At 45.9% G+C, this 15833-nt stretch overlaps 1 long non-coding RNA gene across 1 annotated transcript in view; it reads left to right on the plus strand.

Moving 5' to 3' along the window:
• Positions 1-15833, plus strand: part of LOC144493415 (uncharacterized) — a 63450-nt gene that overhangs the window by 21609 nt on the left and 26008 nt on the right. The gene's annotated exons all lie outside the window — the stretch shown is intronic.

Genomic DNA, 15833 nt, shown 5'->3' on the forward strand with positions numbered 1-15833 from the left:
ACAGAGGGTAGTGGTCGAAGGGTCTTTTTCCGGCTGGAGGTCTGTGACCAGTGGTGTTCCGCAGGGCTCTGTACTGGGACCTCTGCTGTTTGTGATATATATAAATGATTTGGAAGAAGGTGTAACTGGTGTAATCAGCAAGTTTGCGGATGACACAAAGATGGCTGGAATTGCGGATAGCGAAGAGCATTGTCGGGCAATACAGCAGGATATAGATAGGCTGGAAAATTGGGCGGAGAGGTGGCAGATGGAATTTAATCCGGATAAATGCGAAGTGATGCATTTTGGAAGAAATAATGTAGGGAGGAGTTATGCAATAAATGGCAGAGTCATCAGGAGTATAGAAACACAGAGGGACCTAGGTGTGCAAGTCCACAAATCCTTGAAGGTGGCAACACAGGTGGAGAAGGTGGTGAAGAAGGCATATGGTATGCTTGCCTTTATAGGACGGGGTATAGAGTATAAAAGCTGGAGTCTGATGATGCAGCTGTATAGAACGCTGGTTAGGCCGCATTTGGAGTACTGCGTCCAGTTCTGGTCGCCGCACTACCAGAAGGATGTGGAGGCGTTAGAGAGAGTGCAGAGAAGGTTTACCAGGATGTTGCCTGGTATGGAGGGTCTTAGCTATGAGGAGAGATTGGGTAGACTGGGGTTGTTCTCCTTGGAAAGACGGAGAATGAGGGGAGATCTGATAGAGGTGTACAAGATTATGAAGGGGATAGATAGGGTGAACAGTGGGAAGCTTTTTCCCAGGTCGGAGGTGACGATCACGAGGGGTCACGGGCTCAAGCTGAGAGGGGCGAAGTATAACTCAGACATCAGAGGGACGTTTTTTACACAGAGGGTGGTGGGGGCCTGGAATGCGCTGCCAAGTAGGGTGGTGGAGGCAGGCACGCTGACATCGTTTAAGACTTACCTGGATAGTCACATGAGCAGCCTGGGAATGGAGGGATACAAACGATTGGTCTAGTTGGATCAAGGAGCGGCACAGGCTTGGAGGGCCGAAGGGCCTGTTTCCTGTGCTGTACTGTTCTTTGTTCTTTGTTCTTTCATTAAGCTTCTTATTGGTTCTCTGCAGTTCAGCAATACAAGCACTGAAATTCTGTGACAAAAAGCTAAGTTTATCGCCTAGAACCTTAATCATATTGGCAGCCATCATCTACAACATCGCCGATGTTGCTGGGTTAATAGCCTGCTCACCGACCAAATCGCCATCTTGAGGGCCCAACTCCACCCCAGCTGCCTCCCATTGCATCCTTCCATTGAGGATTTTCATGACTTTACGCGGCATTTTGTCCAAAAACATAACCAGAAATCCTCCAGGCACATTGGACGGAGTTTCCACTTCAGGTTTAGGTACTTATGGGCCATGGATCAGGATAAATGAAAGGATCAAAAGATGAGGAGAGCCAGAGCTCATGGAAAAAAACAGCTGTTCCCACACTCGCATCATGTGACCCCCCCACGTGTCACACCATTTCTATTAATGATGGAAAAGATGGAAAAAAGGTGTCTCTGACTCTAGATGGATTTTAACATGCGCCTGATGGTAGAGCTCTTTAAATTGTTATAACTGTATTATTAGGATAGCCTCAATGTTTACTTCTGGTGTGAGATTGGATATTAGTTGCGTTGATAGGTGATTCCAATGCAACACCGATTCATTCAAGGGTCAAAAAAGCCCCACCTAACACAGAGGAGGCAGAGGCTGCTGCCCTGTGTATGTGGTGGAGGAAAACGTTGCAGCTGTCCATGAAGCCTCCAATCTAAAATCATCTCATAGAATCATAGAATCCTACAGTGCAGAAAGAGGCCATTCGGCCCATCGAGTCTGCACCAACCACAATCCCGCCCAGGCCCTATCCCCATATCCCCACATATTTACCCACTAACCCATGCATCCCGGGACACTAAGGGACAATTTAGAATGGCCAATCAACCTAGCCCGCACATCTTTGGACTGTGGGAGGAAACCGGAGGAAACCCACGCAGACACAGGGAGAATGTGCAAACTCCACACAGACAGCGACCCGAGCCGGGATTCGAACCCAGGTTGCTGGAGCTGTGAAGCAGCAGTGCTAACCACTGTGCTACCGTGCCGCTGTTAGGGCTTCGTCAGACAAGAGCCAGGGAAGAGGCACCCGGCCTAATCTCTATTTTTAAACTATCAAACCTCCTATAACAAGGCAACCAGTGGCATTTGGTAAATACAGACATTAAAATCCTATAGTTACACAGTGTTCAAATGTCAGCAATCGGCTTCGGAGCTGTGAAGTTTACTGTATAAATTACAAAGTTGACCTCACAGCGCCAGGGACCCCGGGTCACTGTCTGTGTGGAGTCTGCCTTTCTCCCCGTGTTTGTGTGAGTTTCCTCCGGTTTCCTCTCACAGCACAAAGATGTGCTGGTCAGGTGCATTGGCCATGCTAAATTCTCCCTCAGTGTACCTGAACAGGTGCCGGAGTATGGCGACCAGGGAGGTTTTCACAATAACTTCATTGTAATGTTAATGTAAGCCTACTTGTAACACTAATAAAAACTTTTTTTAAAAACCTGAACCTCCACTGCACTCCCTCTACTGGAAATATATTCTTCCTTAGGTAAGGAGATCAAAACTGTACACAATATGTCAGTTACGGCCTCACAAGGTTCTATACAATTGCAGGAAGGCTTCTTTACTCCTGCCCTCAAACTCTTGCGATAAAGGCCAACATACCATTTGCTTTCCAAGTTGCTTGCTGCATCTGTATGCTAGCTTTCAGTGACTTATGAACAAGGACATCCAGGCCGCTTTTGGATATCAACAATTTCTATTCTCTCACTATGTAAGAAATACCTTGCATTTCTGCTTTTCCTACCAAAGTGAATAACTTCCCATTTTTCCACATCTGGGGGTTCTTGCTTACTCACTTAGCCTAACTAAATCCCTTTGAAGCCTCTTTGCATCCTCCTCACAATTCAGATTCTCACTTAGTTTTGTGTCATCAGCAAAATTGGAAATATTACATTTGGTCCCCACATCCAAATCATTTATATAGTATTACAGAGTGTTCTTGTAAGTTCACCAGACTGATCCCTGGGATGTCAGGATTGTTCTATGTGGAGACCTTGAGGACACTGGGTCTATCAGTTTAGAAGAATATGAGGTGATCTCATTGCTAGGGCATGACTAAATTCCATTGATCTGGGACGAGATCAAAGACACAAGGTGACTGAGTAAGAAGTATCCAAATGTGTTCATTGCATGTGAAGCTGTACATTGATCCTTGCTTTTTCGTGCCTTATGCTAGGAGAAGGAAAGTGGAGGAGAAATTGGAACGGCTGCAAAGGTTTGGAGTCAATGAGCCTATTCAGTTTTCTCACTGGGCAGCTCCAATCATTCCTGTTCTAAAGAATGATGGTATAGTTCACATACGTGATGACTAAAAGCTCACCATTAACCAGGTTTCCAAGTTCCCACTTAGTTGGCCAGCTTTGACAAAGGGTTGTCTGGACTTGGAACTTCAACTCTTTTCTCTCCTTACAGATGCTGCCAGACCTGCTGAGATTTTCCAGCATTTTCTCTTTTGGTTCCAAGTTAGATGCTTATCCATTACCTAAGGTGGAAGACTAGTTTTCAACTCTTGCGGGAGGCAAGATGTTTTCAAAACTGTACATGAGCCAGGCATATCAACAACTCTTGCTCGAGGAAGACTCGAAGCAGCACTATAAAGGGTTGTTCAAATACAATTGTTTGGTTTTTGCTCCAGTCCAGTGAACATGTCTACAGTGCTGGCTCAACTGTACCTACATCTGCACAAAGAAACCAAATGGAAGTGGGAGTCCTCACAGAAGGCGGCTTTCATAGATGTGAAAACGCTGCTGAAATCAGCTAAGCCGCTAATCCATTTAGATCCAGACAGGGAACTTATTCTGTCATCTGATAGCCTTGCCCTGTGGTGTGGAGGGGGGGGGGGGGGGGGCGGGCGTTACTTTCTCATGTAATGGAGGATGGGTCTGAAAAGCCCATTGGTTTTGTGCCTAGAATACTGACAAAGGTTGAAAAGGGATATTCTGTTGGACAAAGAAGGTCAAACTATTGCTTTTGTGGTGAAAAGATTCCATCAGTATCTCAATGGCCATTTGTTCACCATATGTATTGACCACAAGCCATTGAGGAGCCTTTTCAGTGAGTCAAAATGTATTCCCTCATTGCCTCAGCAAGAATACAGCACTGGATGCTTACATTGTCAGCTTATCTGTACAGCATCATGTACATAGGTTGATTGGCTATGCTAAAAAATTGCCCCTTAGTGTCCTGAGATGCGTAGGTTAGAGGGATTAGCAGGTAAAATATGTAGGGATGTGGGGGTAGGGCCTGGGTGGGATTGTGGTCGGTGCAGACTCGATGGGCCGAATGGCCTCTTTCTGTACTGTAGGGTTTCTATGATTCTATGATTCTATGATACAAGGCAGGGAAATACAATGCTGATGCAGATGAATTTTTAAAATTCATTTGTGGGACATGGGCGTCGCTGGCTGGCCAGCCTTTATTGTCCATCCTTAGTTGCCTGAAGGCAGTTGAGAGTCAACCACATTGCTGTGGCTCTGGAGTCACATGTAGGCCAGAACGGATAAGGACGGCGGATTTCCTCCCCTAAAGGATATTGGTGAACCAGATGGGTTTTTCCGACAATCGACAATGATTTCATGGTCATCAATAGATTCTTAATTCCAGATATTTTTTATTGAATTCAAATTCCACCAGCTGCCATGGCGGGACTTGAACCCGGGTCCCCAGAACATTAATTTTACTTTAATGGAATTTCTGGATTAAAGTATATTTATTAGTCTATATATAGAACTATATAGAATCCCTGCAATGCAGAAGGAGGCCATTTGGCCCATCGAGTCTGCACAGACCACACTCCCACCCAGACCCTATCCCCATAACCCCAGACATTTACTCTCCTGGTTCCCCTGACACTAAGGGGCAATTTAGCACGGCCAATCCACCTAACACGCACATTTTTGGACTGTGGGAGGCAACCGGAGGAAACCCACGCAAACACGAGGAGAACGTGCAAACTCCACACAGACAGTGACCCAAGCCGGGAATCGAACCTGGATCCTTGGCGCTGTGAGGCAGCAGTGCTAACCACTATGCCACCGTGCCGCCCCACAAGTCACAAGTAAGGCTTACATGGACACTGCAATGAAGTTACTGTGAAATTCCCCTAATCGTCACAGTCCAGCGCCTGTTCGGGTCAATGCACCTAACCAGCACGTCTTTCAGAGTGTGGGAGGAAACTGGAGCACCCAGAGGAAACCCATGCAGACACAGGGAGAACGTGCAAACTCCACACACACAATGACCCAAGTCGGGAATCAAACCTGGGCCCCTGGCACTATAAAGCAGCAGTGCTACCCACTGTGCTACTGTGCTGCCCATTAATAGTCTGATGATAATACCACTAGGCCATCGTCTCCCTTTACCGGATTTGCCAACCCAGGTATTGTGTCCTCCTGAGACGATTTTCTTACTAGAGAGACTTGTCCAATCTCCAGTGAGTGCGAAGCAAATCAAGCAGTTTAGCATGGCCAATCCACCTAACACGCATATTTTTGGACTGTGGGAGGAAACCGGAGCACCCGGAGGAAACCCACGCAAACACGAATGAGATTGTTCCGTTCTAAATGCACATACATCCTGTCTCTAAGAATCCTCTCCAACAACTTCCCTACCACGGACGTCAAGCTCACCAGCCTATAATTTCCTGAATTATCCCTGCTACCCTTCTTAAACAACGGGACCACATTTGCTATCCTCCAATCCTCAGGGACCTCACCCATGTCCAAAGAAGCGACAAAGTTTTCCGTCAGAGGCCCAGCAATTTCATCTCTCGTCTCCCCTTAGTGTCAGGGGAACCAGGAGAGTAAATGTCTGGGGTTATGGGGATAGGACCAGTTGGATAACAAAGGAAATTAAGGAGAGTATTAAATTAAAGACCGATGCGTACAGAGTGGCCAAAAATAGTGGAGAATCGGAAGATTGGGAAAACTTTAAGAAACAACAAAGAACGACTAAGAAAGCGATAAAGAAAGGAAAGATAGGCTATGAAGCTAGGCTAGCTCTAAATATAAAAAATGATAGTAAAAGCTTTTACAAATATATAAAAAGGAATAGAGTGGCAAGAGTGAATGTTGGACCCTTGGAGGACGAGAGGGGGGATTTAATAGTGGGAAATGAGGAAATAGCTGAAACTTTAAATACGTTTTTTGTGTCGGTCTTCACGGTGGAAGACACAAATAGTTTACCGAATATTAACGATAGAGGATTGGTAGGAGGAGAGGTACTCTCAGGGACAAAGGAGGGGAATTATGCTTAGAACCCAAGGGAATAGGGGAGATCCTAAATGAATACTTTGCATTGGTATTCACGAAGGAGAGGGGTGTGTTAACCGGGAGTGTCTCGGAGGAAGGTGTTGACCCGTTAGAGAAAATCTCCATTACGAGAGAGGAAGTGTTAGGTTTTTTAGGGAACATTAAAACTGACAAAGCCCCAGGGCCTGATGGCATCTATCCTCGACTGCTCAGGGAGACGAGAGATGAAATTGCTGGGCCTCTGACGGAAATCTTTGTCGCTTCTTTGGACATGGGTGAGGTCCCTGAGGATTGGAGGATAGCGAATGTGGTCCCGTTGTTTAAGAAGGGTAGCAGGGATAATCCAGGAAATTATAGGCTGGTGAGCTTGACGTCCGTGGTAGGGAAGTTGTTGGAGAGGATTCTTAGAGACAGGATGTATGTGCATTTAGAACGGAACAATCTCATTCGTGACAGACAGCATGGTTTTGTAAGAGGGAGGTCGTGCCTTACAAATTTGGTGGAGTTTTTTGAGGAAGTGACAAAAACGGTTGATGAAGGAAGGGCCGTGGATGTCGTCTATATGGATTTCAGTAAGGCATTTGACAAAGTCCCACATGGCAGGTTGGTTAAGAAGGTTAAGGCTCATGGGATACAAGGAGAAGTGGCTAGATGGGTGGAGAACTGGCTTGGCCATAGGAGACAGAGGGTAGTGGTCGAAGGGTCTTTTTCCGGCTGGAGGTCTGTGACCAGTGGTGTTCCGCAGGGCTCTGTACTGGGACCTCTGCTATTTGTGATATATATAAATGATTTGGAAGAAGGTGTAACTGGTGTAATCAGCAAGTTTGCGGATGACACGAAGATGGCTGGACTTGCGGATAGCGAAGAGCATTGTCGAGCAATACAGCAGGATATAGATAGGCTGGAAAATTGGGCGGAGAGGTGGCAGATGGAGTTTAATCCGGATAAATGCGAAGTGATGCATTTTGGAAGAAATAATGTAGGGAGGAGTTATACAATAAATGGCAGAGTCATCAGGAGTATAGAAACACAGAGGGACCTAGGTGTGCAAGTCCACAAATCCTTGAAGGTGGCAACACAGGTGGAGAAGGCATATGGTATGCTTGCCTTTATAGGATGGGGTATAGAGTATAAAAGCTGGAGTCTGATGATGCAGCTGTACAGAACGCTGGTTAGGCCACATTTGGAGTACTGCGTCCAGTTCTGGTCGCCGCACTACCAGAAGGACGTGGAGGCGCTGGAGAGAGTGCAGAGAAGGTTTACCAGGATGTTGCCTGGTATGGAGGGTCTTACCTATGAGGAGAGATTGGATAAACTGGGGTTGTTCTCCCTGGAAAGACGGAGAATGAGGGGAGATCTAATAGAGGTGTACAAGATTATGAAGGGGATAGATAGGGTGAACGGTGGGAAGCTTTTTTCCAGATCAGAAATGACGTTCACGAGGGGTCACGGGCTCAAGGTGAGAGGGGCGAAGTATAACTCAGATATTAGAGGGACGTTTTTTTTTTACACAGAGGGTGGTGGGGGCCTGGAATGCGCTGCCAAGTGGTGGAGGCAGGCACGCTGACATCGTTTAAGACTTACCTGGATAGTCACATGAGCAGCCTGGGAATGGAGGGATACAAACGATTGGTCTAGTTGGACCAAGGAGCAGCACAGGCTTGGAGGGCCGAAGGGCCTGTTTCCTGTGCTGTACTGTTCTTTGTTCTTTGTACTCAATACAATTAATGTTACCAGGGAGGCAGTGCTTGGTAGACTAACGGGACTGAAGGTGGACAAGTCCCCAGGCCTGGATGGAATGCATCCCAGGGTACTGAAAGAAATGTCAGAGGTAATAGCGGATGCGTTAGTGGTTATTTATCAAAATTCGTTGGATTCTGGAGTAGTGCCGGCGGATTGGAAAACGGCTAATGTTACGCCGCTGTTTAAAAAAGGAAAGAGACAAAAGTCGGGTAACTACAGGCCGGTTAGCTTAACGTCTGTAGTTGGGAAAATGCTGGAATCCATCATTAAAGAAGAAACAGCAGGCCATCTGGATAAGAATGGTTCGCTTAAGCAGACGCAGCATGGATTCATGAGGGGAAAGTCGTGCTTGACGAACTTGTTGGATTTTTATGAAGATGTGACTAGTGCGGTTGACGGAGGGGAACCGGTGGATGCGGTGTTTTTGGATTTCCAAAAGGCATTTGATAAGGTGCCTCACAAAAGGTTGCTGAAGAAGATTGGGTCACATGGAGTTGGGGGTAGGGTGTTAGCGTGGATTGAGGATTGGCTATCCGACAGGAAGCAGCGAGTCGGAATAAATGGGTGCTTTTCTGGTTGGCGGATGGTAACTAGTGGCGTGCCGCAGGGATCGGTACTGGGGCCTCAACTATTTACCATTTATATAGACGATCTGGAGGAGGGGACTGAGTGTAGGGTAACAAAGTTTGCAGACGACACAAAGATAAGTGGAAAAGTGAATCGTGTGGAGGGCGTAGAAGGTCTGCAGAGAGATTTGGACAGGCTGAGTGAGTGGGCGAGGATCTGGCAGATGGAGTATAACGTTGACAAATGCGAGGTAATTCACTTTGGAGGAAATAATAGCAAATTGGATTATCGAAATGGAAAAAAATTACAACATGCTACTGTGCAAAGGGACCTGGGGGTCCTTGTGCATGAGACACAAAAACCCAGTCTGCAGGTGCAACAGGTGATCAAGAAGGCAAATGGGATGTTGGCCTATATCGCAAGGGGGAGAGAATATAAAAGCAGAGATGTCTTGCTGCATCTGTACAGGGTATTGGTGAGGCCGCAGCTGGAATACTGTGTGCAGTATTGGTCCCCTTATTTGCGGAAGGATATATAGGGCTTGGAGGGAGTGCAGAGAAGGTTCACCAGGTTGATACCAGAGATGAGGGGAGTTGATTATGAGGAGAAACTGAGCAGATTGGGTTTGTACTCGTTGGAATTTAGAAGGTTGAGGGGGGATCTTATAGAGACCTATAAGATAATGAAGGGGCTGGATAGGGTGGAGGTGGAGAGATTCTTTCCACTTAGAAAGGAAGCTAGAACTAGAGGGCACAGCCTCAAAATAAAGGGGGGTCAGTTTAGGACAGAGTTGAGGAGGAACTTCTTCTCTCAGAGGGTGGTGAATCTCTGGAATTCTCTGCCCACTGAAGTGGTGGAGGCTACCTCGTTGAATATGTTTAAATCACGGATAGATGGATTCCTGATCGGTAAGGGAATTAGGGGTTATAGGGATCAGGCGGGTAAGTGGAACTGATCCACTTCAGATCAGCCATGATCTTATTGGATGGCGGGGCAGGCTCGAGGGGCTAGATGGCCTACTCCTGCTCCTATTTCTTATGTTCCCATGTCTGCATGGGTTTCCTCTGGGTGCTCCAAATTTCTCTCTGAAAGATGTGCTGGTTAGGTGCATTGGCTATACTAAATTCTCCCTCAGTGTACCCGAACAGGCGCCAGAGTGTAGCGACTCGGGGATTTTCATAGTAACTTCGTTGCAGTGTTAATGCAAGCCTACTTGTGACACGAATAAATAAACAGATAAATCAGCACCACTTCAGCCTTGAGAGTGGCTTGATCAGCTGTGGTCGAGACTGCACGTGGACTTGATGGGAACTATGCATGAATCACATATTTTTGGTCATTGTATATGCGATTTCAAAATGTTTGGAAGCACATATCATGAGTAACATTACAGCTTCTGTGACAATAAAGAAGCTACATCCAATTTTCACAACTCTTGGCTTACCGCATTCACTTGTTTAAGATAGCGGCACTACAGTTACAAGCAAGGTGTCTCAGAAATTCATGCAAAAGAATGGTTTATGTCATTCTGAGCTGTTTCATCTGGCTTCAACTGGTTTGGAAGAAACTTAAATTTTGAAGGAGGGATTGAAGAGATTGGCAAGTGACTCTTTAAAGACAAAGCTCTCAAGGTTTTTATTCCAGTATTCTATCATGCCACAAACCACTCTGGGGTTCTCCCCAATAGAATTGTTGCTAGGTAGAAAGCTGAAGTCTCACCTGGATCTGCTTCAGAGCAAAAGCGAGCAGGAGACAAGAGAAGCAGGAGGGATACAAGAAAAAATTCTAAAAAAAGAAAAAATTCTAACAGGATTAGAACCATAGAAACTTACAGCTCAGAAACAGGCCTTTTGGCCCTTCTTGTCTGTGCCGAACCATTTTTTGCCTAGTCCCGTTGACCTGCATTTGGACCATATCCCTCCACACCCCTCTCATCCATGAACCCATCCAAGTTTTTCTTACATGATAAAAGCATTTACCACTTTATCCGGCAGCTCATTCCACACTCCCACCACTCTCTGCGTGAAGAAGCCCCCCCTAATATTCCCTTTAAACTTTTCTCCTTTCAGACAGGGTAGATTGAGAAAGAATGTTCCCAATAGTGGGGGTGTCCAGAACTAGGGGGTCATAGTTTGAGGGTAAGAGATAAACCTTTTAGAACAGAGGTGAGGAGAATTTTCTTCACCCAGAGAGTGGTGAATTCACTACCACCGAATGTAGTTGAGGCCAAAACGTGTGATTTCAAGAAGAAATTAGATATCGCTCTTGGGACTAAAGGGATCAAGGAATATGGGAGGAAGGGGGATCAGATATTGAATTCGATGATCAGCCATGCTCAAGATGAATGGCGGAGCAGGCTTGAAGAGCCGAATCGCCTACTCCTGCTTCTAGTTTCTCTGTTTCTATCATACCAAAGAGATGCCGTTCAAACTAGATGGTCAGGTCTACATCAGAAACATTGGTGGTAACCAGAGGTGGTTACCGGGAATAATTTTAAACAAACACCTCAAACATTCTCAACACTGGTGCCCCACAAGACTGTTTTCTCAGCCGCCTACTCTACTCCTTAGACACCAGTGTGGCCAAATTCCCCTCCAACTCGATTTTCAAGTTTGCTGATGACACCACCGTAGTGGGTCGGATCTCAAACAATGACGAGACAGAGTACAGGAATGAGATAGAGAATCTGGTGAACTGGTGCGGTGACAATAATCTCTCCCTCAATGTCAGCAAAATGAAGGAGATTGACATTGACTTCAGGAAGCGGAGAGCAGAACATGCCCCTGTCTACATCAATGGGGATAAAGTCGAAAGGGTCCAGAGCTTCAAGTTTTTAGGTGTCCAGATCATCAACAACCTGTCCTGGTCTGCCCTTGCCATCACTATAGTTAAGAAAGCCCACCAACGCCTCTACTTTCACAGAAGACGAAGGAAATTTGGCATGTCAGCTACGACTCCCACCAACTTTTACAGATGCACCATAGAAAGCATTCTTTCTGGTTGTATCACAGCTTGGTATGGCTCCTACTCTGCCCAAGACCTCAAGGAACTACAAAAGGTCGTGAATGTAGCCCAATCCATCACGCAAACCAGTCTCCCATCCATTGACTCTGTCTACACTTCCCGCTGCCTCAGCAAATCAGCCAGCATAATTAAGGACTCCATGCATCCCAGACATTCTCTCTTCCACCTTCTTCTGTCGGGAAAAAGATACAAAAGTCTGAGGTCACGTACCAACCGACTCAAGAACAGCTTCTTCCCTGCTGCCATCAGACTTTTGAATGGACCTACCTTGCATTCAGTTGATCTTTTTCTACACCCTAGCTATGACTGTAACACTACATTCTGCACTCTCTCATTTCCTTCTTTATGTTTTGATTCATTTTGGTAGGACTAATTTAAATGTGGATTACAGGGTCAAAGGTAGGGTTCTGAAGACTGTGGAGGAACAGAGAGATCTTGGGGTTCATATCCACAGATCTCTAAAGGTTGCCACTCAAGTGGATAGAGCTGTGAAGAAGGCCTATAGTGTGTTAGCTTTTATTAACAGGGGGTTGGAGTTTAAGAGCCGTGGGGTTATGCTGCAACTGTACAGGACCTTGGTGAGACCACATTTGGAATATTGTGTGCAGTTCTGGTCACCTCACTATAAGAAGGATGTGGAAGCGCTGGAAAGAGTGCAGAGGAGATTTACCAGGATGCTGCCTGGTTTGGAGGGTAGGTCTTATGAGGAAAGGTTGAGGGAGCTGTTCTCTCTGGAGCGGAGGAGGCTGAGGGGAGACTTAATAGAGGTTTATAAAATGATGAAGGGGATAGATAGAGTGAACGTTCAAAGACTATTTCCTCGGGTGGATGGAGCTATTACAAGGGGGCATAACTATAGGGTTCGTGGTGGGAGATACAGGAAGGATATCAGAGGTAGGTTCTTTACGCAGAGAGTGGTTGGGGTGTGGAATGGACTGTCTGCAGTGATGGTGGAGTCAGACACTTTAGGAACATTTAAGCGGTTATTGGATAGGCTCATGGAGCACACCAGGATGATAGGGAGTGGGATAGCTTGATCTTGGTTTCAGATAAAGCTCGGCACAACATCGTGGGCCGAAGGGCCTGTTCTGTGCTGTACTGTTCTATGTTCTATAGTATGCTCTGTCTGTATAGCGCACAAGAAACAATACTTTTCACTCTATGCTAATACACGTGCCAATAATAAATCAAATCAAAATCAAAGTGGTCCAGCATCTTGGGTCATGAGACTGCATAATGGAAGAGTTGTTGGCCGGCACCAAGACCATATTCACTTTCGGTATGACCTTGCATCAGGTAAAGTTTCAGAGCCAGCAACCGTTACTGATGGCAGAATCTGGCTGTGAACATTCACCAGGAAATGGTTCCTGTGATTCCAGGTTTGCCAGTTGACTCTGCTGGGATAGTGCAAGTGGAACATTCATATACAGATTCTCAATCTACCTTACAATCTACTTAGGATTCCAGATCAACTATCACAAGATTCACCAGTGGTATTGCGCAACTCTCCTGTCAGACTTTCATATAGTTAAGACATTACTTTTGTTGTATTTCTGTCCTGTTGGGGGAATTGAAATTTAAGGGGCTGGGGGAAGAAGTGTTACAGAGTGTTCTTATAAGCCCTTCTCTCTTATGAGCATGTGTGGGCATTGGGCAGGGCTTTAGTTTGCAAGAGAGTCTGCAAGTCCAAACCTGTTCTCTAGTGCTCCTGTTTTCTTTATTACTATTTTGTTAAACTTCGTCATTTGTTGATATAAAGAACAAAGAACAATACTGCACAGGAACAGGCCCTTTGGGCCTCCAAGCCCGCGCCGCTCCCTGGTCCAAACTAGACCATTCTTTTGTAGCCCTCCATTCCCACTCTGTTCATGTGGCTATCTAGATAAATCTTAAACTTTCCCAGTGTGTCCGCCTCCACCACCTTGCCTGGCAGCGCATTCCAGGCCCCCACCACCCTCTGTGTAAAATATGCCCTTCTGATATCCGTGTTAAACCTCCCCCCCCCTCACCTTGAACCTATGACCCCTTGTGAATGTCACCACCGACCTGGGAAAAAGCTTCCCACCATTCACCCTATCTATGCCTTTCATAATTTTATACACCTCTATTAGGTCTCCCCTCATCCTCCGTCTTTCCAGTGAGATCAACCCCAGTTTACCCAATCTCTCCTCATAACTAAGCCCCTCCATACCAGGCAACATCCTGGTAAACCTCCTATGCGCTCTCTCTAAAGCCTCCACGTCCTTCTGGTAGTGTGGCGACCAGAACTGGACGCAGTATTCCAAATGCGGCCAAACCAACGTTCTATACATCTGCAACATCAGGCCCCAGCTTTTATACTCTGCCCCGTCCTATAAAGGCAAACATGCCATATGCCTTCTTCACCACCTTCTCCACCTGTGACATCACCTTCAAGGATCTGTGGACTTGCACACCCAGGTCCCTCTGCGTATTTACACCCTGGTCCCTCTGCGTATCTGCCCCCTTTATGGTTCTGCCATTTATCATATAGCTCCCCCCTACATTAACTCTACCAAAATGCATCACTTCGCATTTATCTGGATTGAACTCCATCTGCCATTTCTTTGCCCAAATTTCCAGCCTATCTACATCCATCTGTAGCCTCTGACAATGTTCCTCACTATCTGCAAGTCCAGCCAATTTAGCGTTGTCCGCAAACTTACTGATCACCCTAAGATCCTTCTTTCAACACAACAGCTTATTTGTGGACTCAAGATACCACATATAGGTTGTAAACAGCTGGAGCCCAAACACTGATCCTTATGATATCCCACCTAGTCATAACCTGCTAACCTGAAAATGACCCATCTATTCCTACTCTCCATTAACCAATTCTCAATCCATGCCAGTGAAAGCCGAACATTTTTAAAAGGCATGAAACTGTTAAATATTGATGTACAGAGGGACTTGGTGTACTTGTACAAGGAATTCAGAAAGTTAGCAAACAGCTAAAGCAATTAGGAAGGCAAATGGGATGTTGGCCTTTATTGCAAGGGGATTGTAATAAAACTTTACTGTTTTACTTGAGTGACCGCACCTGAAATAAAGTGTCCAGTTTGGTCTCCATTTTTAAGGAAGGATATACTTCACATTGTAGCTGGTACAGCAAAGGTTCACCAGATTAGTCCCTGGGAGGAGAGGGTTGCTCTGGGATGCATGGCTGAATAAGTTGTATCTCTATTCACTGAAGTTTAAAAGGAGGTGATCCCATTAAACATACAAGATTTTGAAGTGGTTTGACAAGGCAGGCACCTCTCCCCCTCCCTCAAATGCAAGTTTTCCAGCAGCAGATCTTTCAGTCTCAATGATGACTGCAGAGTTTTGCGTGGCTCACCTGTCCCACCGCCAGGGAAGCCCGATGATGACACCGATGGGGAGGACGGGAAAATCCCACCCAGAGTTGTTTCCCTTGGCTGGGAATTCTAAATCATTAGGGAGATCGCAGCATAAAGCACCAAGCATTTTGGATTGAGATGTGGATAAACTTCTTCACCCAAAGGCATGTGAATCTTTGGCATTCTCTAACATAGAGGGTTGTGGATGCTCTATTGTTAAGTCCCGGAGGTTCAACATATTAAGGAGTTTTATCGAGGTGGTGTGTTCAGTGCAGGCTGAAAACCCACTCCGCACAGTCACCTGTCGGTATGATCGGTGATGTCACTTCCAGCTTGCATTTTATCTTAAAGAGCTCAGTTCAGTTTCAATATTACTGATAAGAAATCACTATAAGCCATTACAAATCCAGTGGCACAGGGGCTAGTACTGCTGCCTCACAGCAGCAGGGACCTGGGTACGATTCCTGACTTGGATCACTGTCTGTGTTGAGTTTGCACATTCTCCCAGTGTTTGGGTTTCCTCCAGGTGCTCTGGTCATGCAAGTCATGGGAGTTATCACAGAATGGCAGAGAAAGCTCAACATTATGGTCTACTTCTGTTTCTATTTCTTATGTTTTTAAGTGTTAGTGATCACAGATTTTCACATGAACTCCCTTATCAAAATAAGATACAAACACTACACATCTGCATTGATAAACCAGTTGACAAAGAGTAGCACACTGGTATTGGCGAATTGGCGTATGTTGTTTTAACTCTTTCCTGCAATGTTTCAGCCAAAG

This window comes from Mustelus asterias, chromosome 5, assembly GCF_964213995.1.
Source record: "Mustelus asterias chromosome 5, sMusAst1.hap1.1, whole genome shotgun sequence".
NCBI lineage: Eukaryota > Metazoa > Chordata > Chondrichthyes > Carcharhiniformes > Triakidae > Mustelus > Mustelus asterias.